The sequence below is a fragment of the Culicoides brevitarsis genome, chromosome 1 (genome assembly GCF_036172545.1).
Source record: "Culicoides brevitarsis isolate CSIRO-B50_1 chromosome 1, AGI_CSIRO_Cbre_v1, whole genome shotgun sequence".
NCBI classification, from domain to species: domain Eukaryota; kingdom Metazoa; phylum Arthropoda; class Insecta; order Diptera; family Ceratopogonidae; genus Culicoides; species Culicoides brevitarsis.
Window position 1 is genome coordinate 22,045,663 of NC_087085.1, and position 13,763 is coordinate 22,059,425.

General features: G+C 29.3%; 1 protein-coding gene across 1 annotated transcript in view; it reads left to right on the forward strand.

The window, feature by feature from the left end:
- Positions 1 to 6,711: 6,711 nt before the first annotated feature.
- LOC134827674 (uncharacterized) overlaps positions 6,712 to 13,763 on the forward strand; it is a 31,783-nt gene continuing 24,731 nt past the window's right edge. Inside the window, exons 1-2 of the mRNA XM_063840435.1 lie at positions 6,712 to 7,009; positions 13,269 to 13,445. The gene's annotated coding sequence lies outside the window, so the exon portion shown is untranslated. The remainder of the gene's footprint in view (positions 7,010 to 13,268; positions 13,446 to 13,763) is intronic.

Below are 13,763 nucleotides of genomic sequence, written 5' to 3' on the forward strand. Positions count from 1 at the left end.
TTATGCATAACAACAAATGATTTTATTTTAGATACATTTACTAATTTACTTAAAATGTTTCATTTGATTAAGAGATAATCAAACTATATGTACTTTATATTATTACAAACTCACTGTTTTAAAACACCAACAATGTTAGGTTAGAATTTTGAAAGTGTTTAATGAACAAAGAAATTACAATCACTTCATTTTTTGTAATACTTTATCATCAAATTTATTGACAGATAGCCAAATTTATTCTATTTTATGTGTACTGTGATTTGTTTTAAATTAAGATATACAAATTAATAATATTGAAAGCCATACTATCAACAATTATTATTATAGAAAACAATTTTTTTAAAATAAGTATTTTCTACACGAAATTTGTTGTAAAGCTACAGAAAAAAACCAACACTCAAAAATCTTTTACATGATGTCATTTACAAAACAGTGGAGAAATTAATGATCCTTTTAGATTCAAACACTTGGATGCGTATCAGTTTTTCCTATTTTTATACATTAATTAAATAATGTTAATGAAATTAACACAAAATAATATAATTATAATAATAATGAAAACTAGAAATTAAATAAAACAAACTGACTGTGTAATATCGTTGAGATAATGTATAATCAATTAGTGTCTATTTATTAAAATTAATATACGATGATGATGTTCTTAGAAAATATATTTATATGATGAGGAAAAAAAAGAAAATCCAAAATTTTTAGCAAATTACCATTAAAATATTCTGTAGAAAACAGCGTGACACACATTGCAAATGAATAGACAAAATTCTTGTTAAACAATTCAGTGTGCAACACATAAATGTTACAATGTTTTTTTTAGAAAAGATAAACAAGAAAAAACAATATAAAAGTATATTGATATTAATACTGAAAAAGGGTATTAAATATTATAAATACACAAGAACAACAAAAACCATTAAAGTGCATAGATTATACAAATAATGGACTATATATACATACATATATACTGAAAACTGAATTATAAAATATTCGCGTAGAAAAAATATTTATATATTAAATCATAATTGTAAAGATATAGATATATGAATATTAAACAAAACAAGAGAAAATGACGACTCTTGCAAGTAAACAACAATCAACATTTATATACTGTTTTTATGAAAAAAAAAGAATAATAAATAAATAAATTGTTTGCCCTTATATTTAAAAAAAATATAAATATAGCGTTCCTACTAGTTCCTTTTTATGGCGAACTACATGAATCACATTTTTTTTAATGATAAACATTTGATACATTTAAAAATTTCTAAATAAAAAAAGAGGTGAGGACGAAAAAATGAATAAAAATCCACAAATCTTCAATATATAGGACAATCAAACGTATTGGTTTCAGCGATCTTCTTATATTTTCTATCCATCATCTAATTATTAAACACTAAATGAATATACTCGATATGTAAATCGTAAAACCTTTAATTTAATGTCACACTATATCGGTTAGCTAAAGGGTAATTTTGGTATGTGTACAAAAAGTAATTGTTAGAATTTGAGGTGAACATAAAATTTTACTGTAAAAAATCACAACATTATTTTTATAGCTTTGTTTGTGTACATGAAAATGAAAAGAATATAGTTGCCCTTCATAATGATAACATAAGATAAATATCTATTTAATGCATTTCACAAAGAAAAAAGCAATGCGATTATTTATTGAAACAAATAAATGATAAATTCTAAACACATACCTTTTTTGTTGTTTCTTAATGGATAGGAAAACGGAAGTGTTTTAAAATATAAAGTAACATAAATCGTTGATAAATGTTTAGGCTTAAAAAACCAACTTCACAATTCATCATTATTCTTAAATAAAATAGAAATTTGATAATTGTTTCGTACAAAGAAAATCATCCTTTTCGAATCTCTTGAATTTACATTCTAACAACATTGTTTAAACACATTTGTATGATTGAGTTTGAATTGTTTTCCTGCCTTATAAGCATAAAACTTTCAATAAATAGCTTATATCAAACATACATTGAATAGTGAAACCATTATTACGAGTATTATTAATAAAGTTAGCATATTAATTAGTTGTTTTTTACACTTAGACCATGCTACATTTATCTAACGCTCAATCAATAAGCGAACAAATATTTATTTGCCATACAAACAACAGAAATTTATTTTTTTTTCGAAAACTATTTTAAATTATTTAAAAAAAATCTTATATCTAACAATAATAAAATGTATTTAAATTTAGTTGTTTTCATATAGATTAACATTTAACGCATAAAGATTAAAATATTATACCATAAAAAAACAAACAAATATAAAAAAATCAACAAGAATGTAATTCATTACTAAAACCTAATCATTAAGTTTATTTATGTAAAAATATTTTGAGAACAATATAATATATTATTTAAAATAAATATAAAAAAAACTGGGTTATCTTAATAATAACATAAGGAAAACGAAAATTATTGATATTGGTAATATTTAACCTGATGGAATATTTCATCGTACAAAGATTCAGGAAATTTTTCGTAACTTATGCAATGCATGCATATTATCATGAAAGGGAATCATACAAAAAAGGGAGAAACTAAAACTTTGACAAATGACTGTTCTTTTTAAGGTAACCATGGGAGTTGAAAACTTATTGTACAAAGTTTTCGTCATCGGTCACAAACAATTTCAGAATGCTTGATAAACACTTTTGCGATAGAACAAAAAAAACTCGAATAAAACTTACGACTCCCTTTTATATATATAGAGCTAAAATGATTTCTGTTTGCGTTTTAATTTATGTTCTTTTTATGCCAACTTTAATTTTGAAAAAGTTGACTTTTTTTTCGCACAATAATAAAACAATACAAATTCGTATGTCTAAAGGAGAAATTAATTTGCATCACTTATTTTCACTTTACTCTTTTTACATTTTTTTTGTTGCTTTAATAACTGTTATGAAAACGTAGGATCACATAGTTTGTAAATTGTTTCTGAAAAAAACCACAATGGTGTTTGCTTAGTAGAGCAATAATAACAACAATAGTACGTCTGCTTGCTACAACAACACATGCGATGATATTCAATTCGTGCTGTTTGTGGTTCCTGCTGCACATAAAAAAGCCCTTTTAATTGTAGAGAGTTTTTATTTACTTTGTACAAATATACAACAGAGTCTCATTACATTTTACTCAACTTTTTGTGTTATAGCTTTCAATTAAATAAGTAAAATCCTTTAATTTAAATGGTTAATTTTTTGTACTTTGCTCGTTTATAAATTATCCTTTTTGCATTGTGTGAATATATATTTAGCTGGTCTAATTCAAATATAAACAGAAGGAACCCTCCTCGTTTGTGTACCTACACTTCTGTACACGGTACCCTAATTGCTAAAATGAAAAATTTACTCGCTCATTTAGAATTCCTTTAGCGTGTGTAAATTTTATGAGTAAATGGTTAGCAACGGCATGGCAGCTTTAGATGGGAGCATTTGATATTCGAAAAGAACAAATTATAGATTTACGATTAATGGAGTGACTCAATTGATCGAATATCAGAGTTTTCTCGTAATTGAATTGAATAAATTAAATAAGTTCGGAGAATTTCCATTTATTAGTCCTGCCTAACAACTCTCTAGTAGTAATGCTCTCAGGTTGTAGAATACACCCGATTCTATGTAGGAAGTTTAAAAAAATATATGTATACATAAAAAAAAGTTATGCAAGTATTATGAATAGAACGTGAGCATATAGATTGCCTGATCTCTGCTGTTAAAGCACCTCAATAGTTGAAGGAAATTATTTATTTTTTCAATGTTTTCTATTTATTTTTCAGCTTGTATATAATTCAGCAAAAGTACAACCGTTAAAAAAGCAGAGTGCAAGTTGATGCGTTTAAATTCAACAACCTGAATTCTATTTAATGCATACCTATTTTGGGCCAAATGAAACTAAAAAATAAAGTCCAAAAGTTGAGTGAGGCAAAAATTCAACTTAAAAATTTCGTCGATGAAAAATGTTTTTTTTTTGTCGGTTTTTTCATTTTTTTAGAAAAAAAAAACTGTTTTGAAAGAATTAGATTTAGAAGAAATTTTCCTAGCTAATTTTTTTTTTCATCTAATTATTCATAATATTTTTTCAAATTTTAACATTTTTTTCTCACATCAATTTAATTGTTTAAATAAATTATTAATCTCCATTTAAAAAAAAAAAAACAACAAAAATAATCTTTTATAAAAATAAAAAAATTGTTTATTTGTTTCAACTTTCCCAAATGTTATTTTTAAATTTTGGACTTTAATTTTTCAGTTTCACTTGGAGCTATTTATTTATATTAATAAACCCAAGCACAACCACTCTATTGGTCACAAAAGAAAGAAAAACTCTGATGCAGCACCTCGTTATTATTATTTGATAACGACATGATTTACACTAAAATAAAAGTGCTACCAATTTTTAAGAAGTTGTAAAAGTTAAAGTAATATTAAGGAAACTTTTTCTCACACTCTTAAAATTGGGATTTATGCATTTTCAGTGTAATAATAATAATGTAAGTGGTGTGCATACCAAACGGTTCTTGTAGCTAGCAACGCTTAGCGACGAATGCGTAAGAAAAATCTGAAAAAAAGTTTCACGAGAAATATATTTCAGTTTATTTTGATTTACAATCTGGTTATAGGTTTGAACATGTAAGCTCCGTCATATGTGAAATATTTCGATTTTTGTTTCGGGTTTTCTCTTAAAAGCAAATTTATGTATAAACAACGCAACGTTGAGGGATTTAAAAACCTGTCTAATATATTTTCTCTGTTTTTCTTTCCCATTTTTTTTTTTTGAACAACATCAGTTATAAGATCGTACCAAGATAAGCACTTTTCTTTTGAACATACCTAGAACGTATGTACATTTCTCGTAGCGCGGGCTACAATAATGACTCTCGGTACAGGCAAAAGTAATGTTAAATGTCAATTTTCAGAAGAAAAAATATTTTATAACTGTGTGGTGTCGTGTCAAGCTAGTACCTTGTAAGGCGGCAGCAGGTTTTCTTCCTTTTATTTTTTAAATAAAATAAAATGTGTGTGCCACACTAAACGTAAGGGAGAAGAAAAAATAGCAAGAAAAACATCTTTGATTGAATCCATAGCATTCCGCAAGGGTGAATTTTAATGTTTTCATGATTGAAAATTACTTTTTAACAATTTACATAATTTCCAATTCTAGTCATGCAGAGTTATGTTGGTACGTGTAAATCCTACAATTGTTATAGTCATGTACCTATAGTTTGTTAAAGTCTATTTTCAACTCTAATCGTATAAGCTGGCTCAATACAGCTGTACAATAAAATGTTTGAATAGCCTTTTTCAGTTAACGTTTTTTTTTTTGCACAAAACACATTGCTACTAATAGTATAACAACTGTTAAAGAGGTTTTCATTTGTATATGTTGCACGTACTAGAACCTCTATCGATATACTGGCAAACATAATACGGAGAAAAACCGGGATACACCGGCCTGGACCTTTAACAGACATTTATTTACGTTATGTGCAAAATATAGAAAAGTAAATTTACGAATATGTGTCGAAAAAAGCAGTTTCAAAAGTTAAAGTTGCCATTCGTGAGAGATGTGTCTTTTATGAAATTGATTTGAAATTTCGGGTGTCAGCATCCACACCCTATGAGCATACAAATAGCTGTAAAATATGTGGAAAATTATGCAATTTATTTTATGACTCCACACACAAGCACACAGACAAACTCACATGAAACATAAATTCGTTTTCTTTCAAGGAAAATTACTTTTGCGAGACAACGAGTATCGTCCTTGCATACGTCTTCCTTGTGTTGTACATCTCCGACGTTGTCCTTGATGACTGATCATCATCCAGACACTAAATTTGCGAGAGGCAAACTCATTGAATTTATAGGATATGTATCTTATGAGTTTCTCGCTTGCACGTGTGAGCACGTATTGTGCTACCAAAAAATGAGCAAATTTTCATTGCGCATGCTGGGAAATTCGGGGTTCTGTAGTATTTTCAATAAAATACCGCTATGTATACGCTACGATAGAATTTTGCTGGATAACCAAAAACAATTTCTCATTTTCTTTAGGGTGTATCCGATTTTTGATGCTAGCAACCTGCTGATATATAAAAGGATTAGCATGATGAGCTATTGCAAAAATTTAACCAAATTTTCAATTCTTAAAACTAAAACTGTATTTTTTTTATATTTTTCCTTACAAAAATGTTTTTTTATGATTTTTGAAAAAAACTTAAAAAAAAATTTCATCTGAAATTCATATTTTTTTCATTATTTAAAAAAAATCGTAAAAATTTCACAGGAATTATGGATTTCGTGTGTTTTCCAAGAGGGACAAAGAGATTTTTCGTGTTGAAAGTGGTTCATCCTATAGTTGCAGAATTATTATTGTTGTTGTTTTTGTATTGCGTGTGTACGACACAAAGAGAAAAATGCCTTAACGTAAGGATACAATTATTTGTCGGAGCATGTTGAATAAAATGTATAACACACAAACATATGAGCAGACGCAGATTTAATTTTCCTTTTTTTGTGAGTGGTGGTAGGGAGGTACCTCACATCTGTGCTCCCGTATCCGTACTCGGTGTATAAATGTGTATTTGAAAGAGTCTAGGTGAACAAGGGAATCACGATTTTGAACTTCAGTCAGTCTCACTTGAATCGCGTTAGATAATGCACGGAAATCTCGCTCATTATTATGCTGCATTAAGGTTTTCAAGCTAGAACAATCAAGTGGTACAACTACTGCTAGATACATACGTGCTGATGTGTACTGAGAAAAAGTGGATAGATTGTGCATTTTTTTGCAATAACAATATTTAATAATAACAAGGAATGCTTGTTACACGGCACAATAGCATTCTGTACAGATCCGGAAAAATTAAAGATTATGGCAAATCAGTGAAAATGACATAAGAAAAGTATATAATAATAACAATCATCACAACAGAACAGCATACACTATAAATTGTCTCCTCCGCTAAGGTATATAATACGATGTATAATAATAATAAAAATAGAATTTGTGAGAAGTATAATGCGCAAAAATATGTTTCAAGGAAGGATAAAAAAAATTGAGGAGCTATGATTTAATATAGATGCCAAACAAATTCTTTTGTATTAAACGTATATATAATAAAAAAAAAGTTGGACTGTTATGTGTGCTTGACTCGTCGTGCCACAGCAGATATACATACCTAGGCACATCTAAAAGTGAAACATTTGGACAAAAAGTTTTCCTCCTTCAAATTTTAGAATGTGTTGTCGTCATTCGTACGTGCTTTTATTATAATTTAAACGACAGGTCGGTAAAGTTTTAGTTTTGAAGACTTTATTAATAAAATAAAATCTGTTCAATATTGTCGGAACGGCATACGAACGCTCTTATTATTATTATTATCATGAAGTTGCTTCTGTTGTTGGCGCACAATCTTCTATCAACACAAAAAGCATTATAAAATATAAAAGTTGTTTTAAGCTGCTAACGAAGAAAACATGAAAAACCATTTTCTTTTTGATTGATAATTGCAAATACTTGTTTTGATCCCCAATATTTTCGAAAAAATAAAAAAAAATGTTTTATTATTATTAAATTCTCTCTCAATATGATGTAACAAACAATTTTATTGGCTTATTACTAATACAAGGTAGTAAATCAATTTTTCTCGTCTCTTTTCTGCGTACAAAACAAAAGTTGTTTTGACTTTTTGATCTTTTTTTTTGCTTCCACGATGCTTCGTGATATTTTGATATTGTGGAAATTCCACAATGTTGTCAGCCAATTTTGTAAATATTATTCTTCATTATAATGTTTTATCTTGCCTATTCATATACATTACATCCTCTTGATAGATGCTTTGTAATAAGATTTTTTATATAAAGTACTTATAGTTTCCTACTTTTTTGTTTTTTGGCCATAAAAAGTTTGTATTTTTTATCGAAGGAACGAAAATGAGCGAAAAAATAAAAGTCATCTTTCTTGGGTGTACTTTAGATTTGATAAAATAAATATTTTTTTCTATAGTCATAATAGGCATGCTTTAAAAAAAAAATCATGAAAAGGGTCATCATTAATATATTATCAGAAAATATATTTTTTAATGTAAATTAATTGATTTTAATAATAATTTATGTGGTTTTTTCTGTACCGAATTTTCTTAAACGTCAATTATTTGATCAATCATAATTTTATTTTTGTGAAATTTGGGAATTTTGTAGAAAACTTTTCATCTTTTCACGGATTTTTTTTTCTTTTGTAAAGATGTTTGAGTTCTTTTTTTCCTTTTTGGTCCCAAAAGAAATGACGTACCCTAAAAGTGCTTAACATTTCAATCGAAAAAGCATTCACACTAGACCATTTATTATTTAACATGATAAAAACATTTCGATAAAGGTCCACCCATTGATTTATTAATGTAACATTTGGACACATTAACGACATGACATGCCGAAGAAAAAAAAGTTTTAAATTTATGATTTATTCTCACAAGTCTTTGATCAGACATATTTTTTTATTTTCCATGATGAAAAAAAAAATCTATTTTAGGTGAAAAAGAAAGAAAATATAATAAAGCAGTTATTTTTTTACTCTTGATTGACACCATTTGATGTGTCAAGTTGTACCATTATTAGAATAAAATGTAAATTTTTGTGCAGGGTTTTGACACTTCAGAGAAGTATTCCCTCAGCGGCAATACGGGGGTACTCGTTCGCTGTGTGTTGTAGCGGCAAATCGTCATGTGCCGAGAAAAATCTCCGTCAAAGTTTTTAATAATAAAAAATATGACACACTAAAGTATTTCGAGTGCCAGCCAATGAAACACAATACGGGGAGCGAGAGAGCCTAAATAAGAAAGATTGCCATAAGGGCGTTGAATGTGTCACTAAGAACGAAGAATGACATGAAAGTAATGTCATTTCAAATAAAAAAGTCGCCTAAGGCTTTGCTTTCATGTATAATATACATCAAGTATGTTATAATGTTACATTTTACTATACGTTATGCTATTCACGATGTTTAGTTATTTTTTTTTGTTGCGATTCTGTGTAAGTACAACAACATGATTAAATGTTGTAATGTATAATCCAATTTTTCCAATTTCGCTTATCTCATAATCTTTTACTCAACGTATCCATTATTCTTGCTCAACCTACCTAAACTGTGCCTGTGCCGCTGCCGCCGCATTCACATCTCTTAATTTAATTGACAGCGCGCTTCAAGTGTATAAAAATTTAATGTGAATGGGCAGTTTTTTTCCTTGTATGCCTTGAAGTAGCAGTTCCACAATTTTTATTCGTGTTCTTTTGCACTTGTTGTAGCTCGGTAGCATAAATTGTTTGAAATGACTGTAATATTGCCCGGAATAAATCATGAACCGTTTATTTATTTTCCACCGTAGTAGTAAGTGTTAAAAGCAATTGTACCTGATGCCTGCCTGACAGAGACTTCATTTTCCCGGGAATTTTTTGTTGACGATTCTCAGGGACGGGTATTCAGTTCCGAGACCTAAAATAAGATCAAAATCAAAGAAAAAGTATTTTTGTTTTTAGATTTTCTCAATTTTGTGTCCAAAAGTTCAAACGGAAAGTTGTTTAAATTTTAAAAAACTATTATTAGCTATAAAATTAAACTGCAAGGGAAGTTTTTTAAACGATTTTTAGTAATTTTTAGATTTATTTCGTAAAAAATGTCCAATTCAGTAAATTTTTGGCATTAACTACTATCGAAAAGTACACCACTACAGAATTCTTTTAAGCTCTTTTGTAATTTATAGACTTGTCAAACTTTTTAATTACAAAATGACATGTAATAAAAGAAACAAAATAACTCAAAATACCGAGAAAACTGCAGAATTGACTTTAAAAAATTGTCCATTTGTTCGGAAATTGATTAAATTGCCAATAAATTCGGAAAATTTTTGTTAAAATTAAAAATATTTAAAAAAAAAAATGCTTTTGCTCCATTTTCGGTTCTGATTTCAAAACTCGGGAAATAAAAACCGTGACTGGAGTCTCTCATGCCACTATTCAATGGTCAAAAAAATAAAAAGAATGACCACATACACAGCAGGTGTATCCTGTGGTAATTTCATAGATATTGATTTGGAATTTTGTTATGCTTTTTTTTAGCTTTTTATCACCCCTATGGGAAACAATTTTCCACAAGTTAATGATTCGTTTTTTTTTTCTTTTTAAATTACATGTTGCGTGTTGATTGTGTTACGGCTTTTCTTTTTGTTTTATTATCACGCAAGTGGTTGGTAGCCTCAATTGTAATAGGCTTATAGCTTTTCTTTTGTTACCTAGCTCAAAAGAATTATATGCTTCGAGTGTGTGTGTGTGCGAGGGAGAAAATTGTAGACCAATTGAATTGATGTAGCACCGGAAGCCGCTTCTTTTGTTTCGTCTGGTATAAAAAATATTGCTTTCCATTACTTTTTGAATGGCAGGTATTATTTATGTTTTATACATTTCTAACGCATTTTATTCTGAAGCAAAAGTTTTTATCAATGACTACTTTTTTTTCATGAAAAAAACTCGTTTTTCCTTAAGCTACTTATAATAGTCGGCAAATGATCTAACACATTAATATTTGAACAAAGGCTAGGAATAAGTATGTTACCGAAAGCTCTCTATCGAAAAGTTAACTTATTGTCGAGACATTTGTAAAGAACATCCTGAATTTTATTTCCTCTGTAACGTAAACCATTTTATATCAGCTTTGAAATTTATCATTGAGCATAATGCTTCTTCTTTTTTTCTCTATAAATTTGAAGAAACTCGAAAAAGGTAAAATTTTTTAAACGAAAATAAAAATTTTGTTCTTTTTGAGGAAATATTTAAGAAAACATTAGTTGATGTGCAATTGCGTTCGACGAAACAGTAATAAATATAATAATAAAGATGAAATGAAAAAGTCAAACTTTCCGTGTGATTTTTCTCTTTTTTTTCACTTGCAATTTATCACTATGGTATTAACAAATATGTGGCGTGTGTAGGCGAATATCAAATAGAAATGAAACAGAAATGTGCCTTTACGATGATTCATTGTCTTTATGAGATTTCACTAGGCTTTATTTCTCATTTTCTAAATGTATCCACCATTGCTGTGTATTCTACCGGGCAAACACAATGATAAAAATAAAAAAAGGAAAAAATACACGTTCATCATGTCTAAATCCCAGCGAATCAGTATGTCAAAAGAGTTCATATCGTTCAATTAAGAATATTAAAAAAAAGGAAGAAAAAAGTCACAGTCATGCATATTATTATTGTTTTGCGTGTCTGTCAAAATTTTCAATAAAACGAGAAATTTATAGTTTTTAAATCCTTGATGACAATTGAAAACTCTTGTACGTCGCATCTACGTAAGGTGACTTAAATAAATGTAGGATCACAGTGAGTTATGACATTCTTAGCGCTTTTCATGACATATGTTGATGATGGTGTGAGTGCATGCATGCGTTTGTTTGTCCACAAACAATATGTCATGCAGCAAAAAATGTTAAAGTTTATATTTCATGGCAAGAAGTGAAGTTACGTATGTTGCAAAACCCACTGTAGTCATTCATAAATAAAATCATAATCGATTTTTCTTTCTTTTATCCGAGCCATCGTGGCACTATAACATCATTGGAACGCGTAGCTCGTATGTTTGTGTGGGCTTTACTAGTTAACAGCAATGGGATAATTTTTAAAACTGAGATTTCGCTCTTCTCCTGCTTCATGTGTGAGTTCCGCCGCTGTATTGTTGTTAGTTTGTGCTGAGCAGGCACATACACACACAATAGCAACAACAATATGAGCAAGTTGTTACCTAAAAAAAAATTCTCCTGGTTGTTATGCCCGATTATACATACATTTGTTTTGCTTTGCACTACACCGATTCGAACATACACCGAACACAGTTTCAAAATTTCGATTTTGCGCACACCTAAAGACTACTGTTATGTTGTTTATAGTGCCTGCTCTCGGTATTTTCCGATGTTTTTAGTGTCTAAACAAAAGTTGTTTGTGTATTTGTCTCGAAAAATATTTTTTTTTGCAAGATTTTGATCAATTTTATTTAATTATCATTCCATCGGAGAAAAATTTGTGATGCGGACAATAAGGAATCAGAATTATTGGACACTTTTTGGTGTCCCTCAACAAAGATTAGTCTGATGCAGCAATTAAAGTTACCGGTTGTCATAGACTTTCCTCTGCAAAGGGAAGCACGTCTGTGATTTAAAATCAATATGGTATGTTTATGCACATTTTACACTCCACATCTTACTTTGCATATTTTCATCCAGCATACATATGTCCCCATGACTGAAGTGAAATTATTCATGTCATGTTTGAGCAAAATGTACCGAAAATGCAGATTTCGATTGTATATGTCAAAACTATTTATTTTATTTTATTTCATTTTATGTACCGTCGTGCGATGTACGAAAATGTGCACATTTAAAAAAAATATGTACATAAAAATGCTTTAATTAAAACACTCGATATATAATATATCAACATTGAGAAATTGTTTTACTATTTGTCCACCATTTTGACGCAATCCGTAATATGCTCCTGCACTGTACGTTAAACAGTGAAAATGCTTTTATTTGTGTGTACACAAGCGATGTCGTCGTCATCATACACAGCTGAATCTAGGCTTTAAAAGCACAAGCAGAGCGAAGACAGAAAATAATTGTGTATGTGCTGCGGTACTCGGCCGCCTCATCTTTGATTTAAAGGCCCACAAAATATTTTTGTTACAGCTGACCACCGAGTTTAACAGGGATAACAGAAAAAATTACGTAGCTTTGCAGTTTATAGTCGAGGCTTAAAATAAACGGCAATGTCAATTATGATAAAAATACTTTTCTCCTATATTTTATCGATTTGACCAAAACCAAATTGATGCACATTTGGTTTCTTTCCCAAATAGGTACGTGTGCCACGAAAGAAAGTTTAATCGTATTAACTCAGAAGAAGCATATAGCACCTAGAAAGAAAATTAAGGGGATTAAATGGAATGAAAGAAATTTGTCCTTTCGTAACTAATTCCCTTTTCTTTGATTTTTTCCGATTGTAAGCCTATTTCGTCAATACTCTTGTGTGACTTTTCTGTATGGACTTGCGTGAAATCCAATCGTGTTTGTAATCTTCGAGCCAAATCCCGAAAATTTGAGAAATTCTATCTCGTTAATTACTTTTTTCGTACGATATGTTGACACCATGCACATTTTTTTTGTCTTTTTTTTAGAAACTTGACCAATTCACTGCTGACAAGGTGAAGATTTCTAAAAGCAGCAACAGAATCTTTGTACATAATACTGTCAACTTCATCAACGTCACCCAAAGTATTTAACTGTCAGTAGCAACAACTGCTCCGAGGAGTACAAGCAGCACCAGATATATGAATGAAAATTTAATAATAAAGGTAAGAACCCCATTTATCAGTATACATTATTAAAATACCATAACTATATTGAAAATGTCAACTCATATCTCTTATTCATCGCACAATATCATAATAATAATCAAAGACTCTTCCACTTGTGTACAAATTTGTCAACTCGTGTAGGTGGCTGTAGATCGAGGTTTTGTCGGCAACATGCATTATATTCATAGTTCAATTTAATTTGCCAAGTTCTCTCTAATTTATAAATTGTTAAGTTGAAAGTTGTCTTCTCTTGCATATCTCATCATCATTTAAAATGCTTAGATTGCAATTTAATTTTATATGATTTTGATGAAT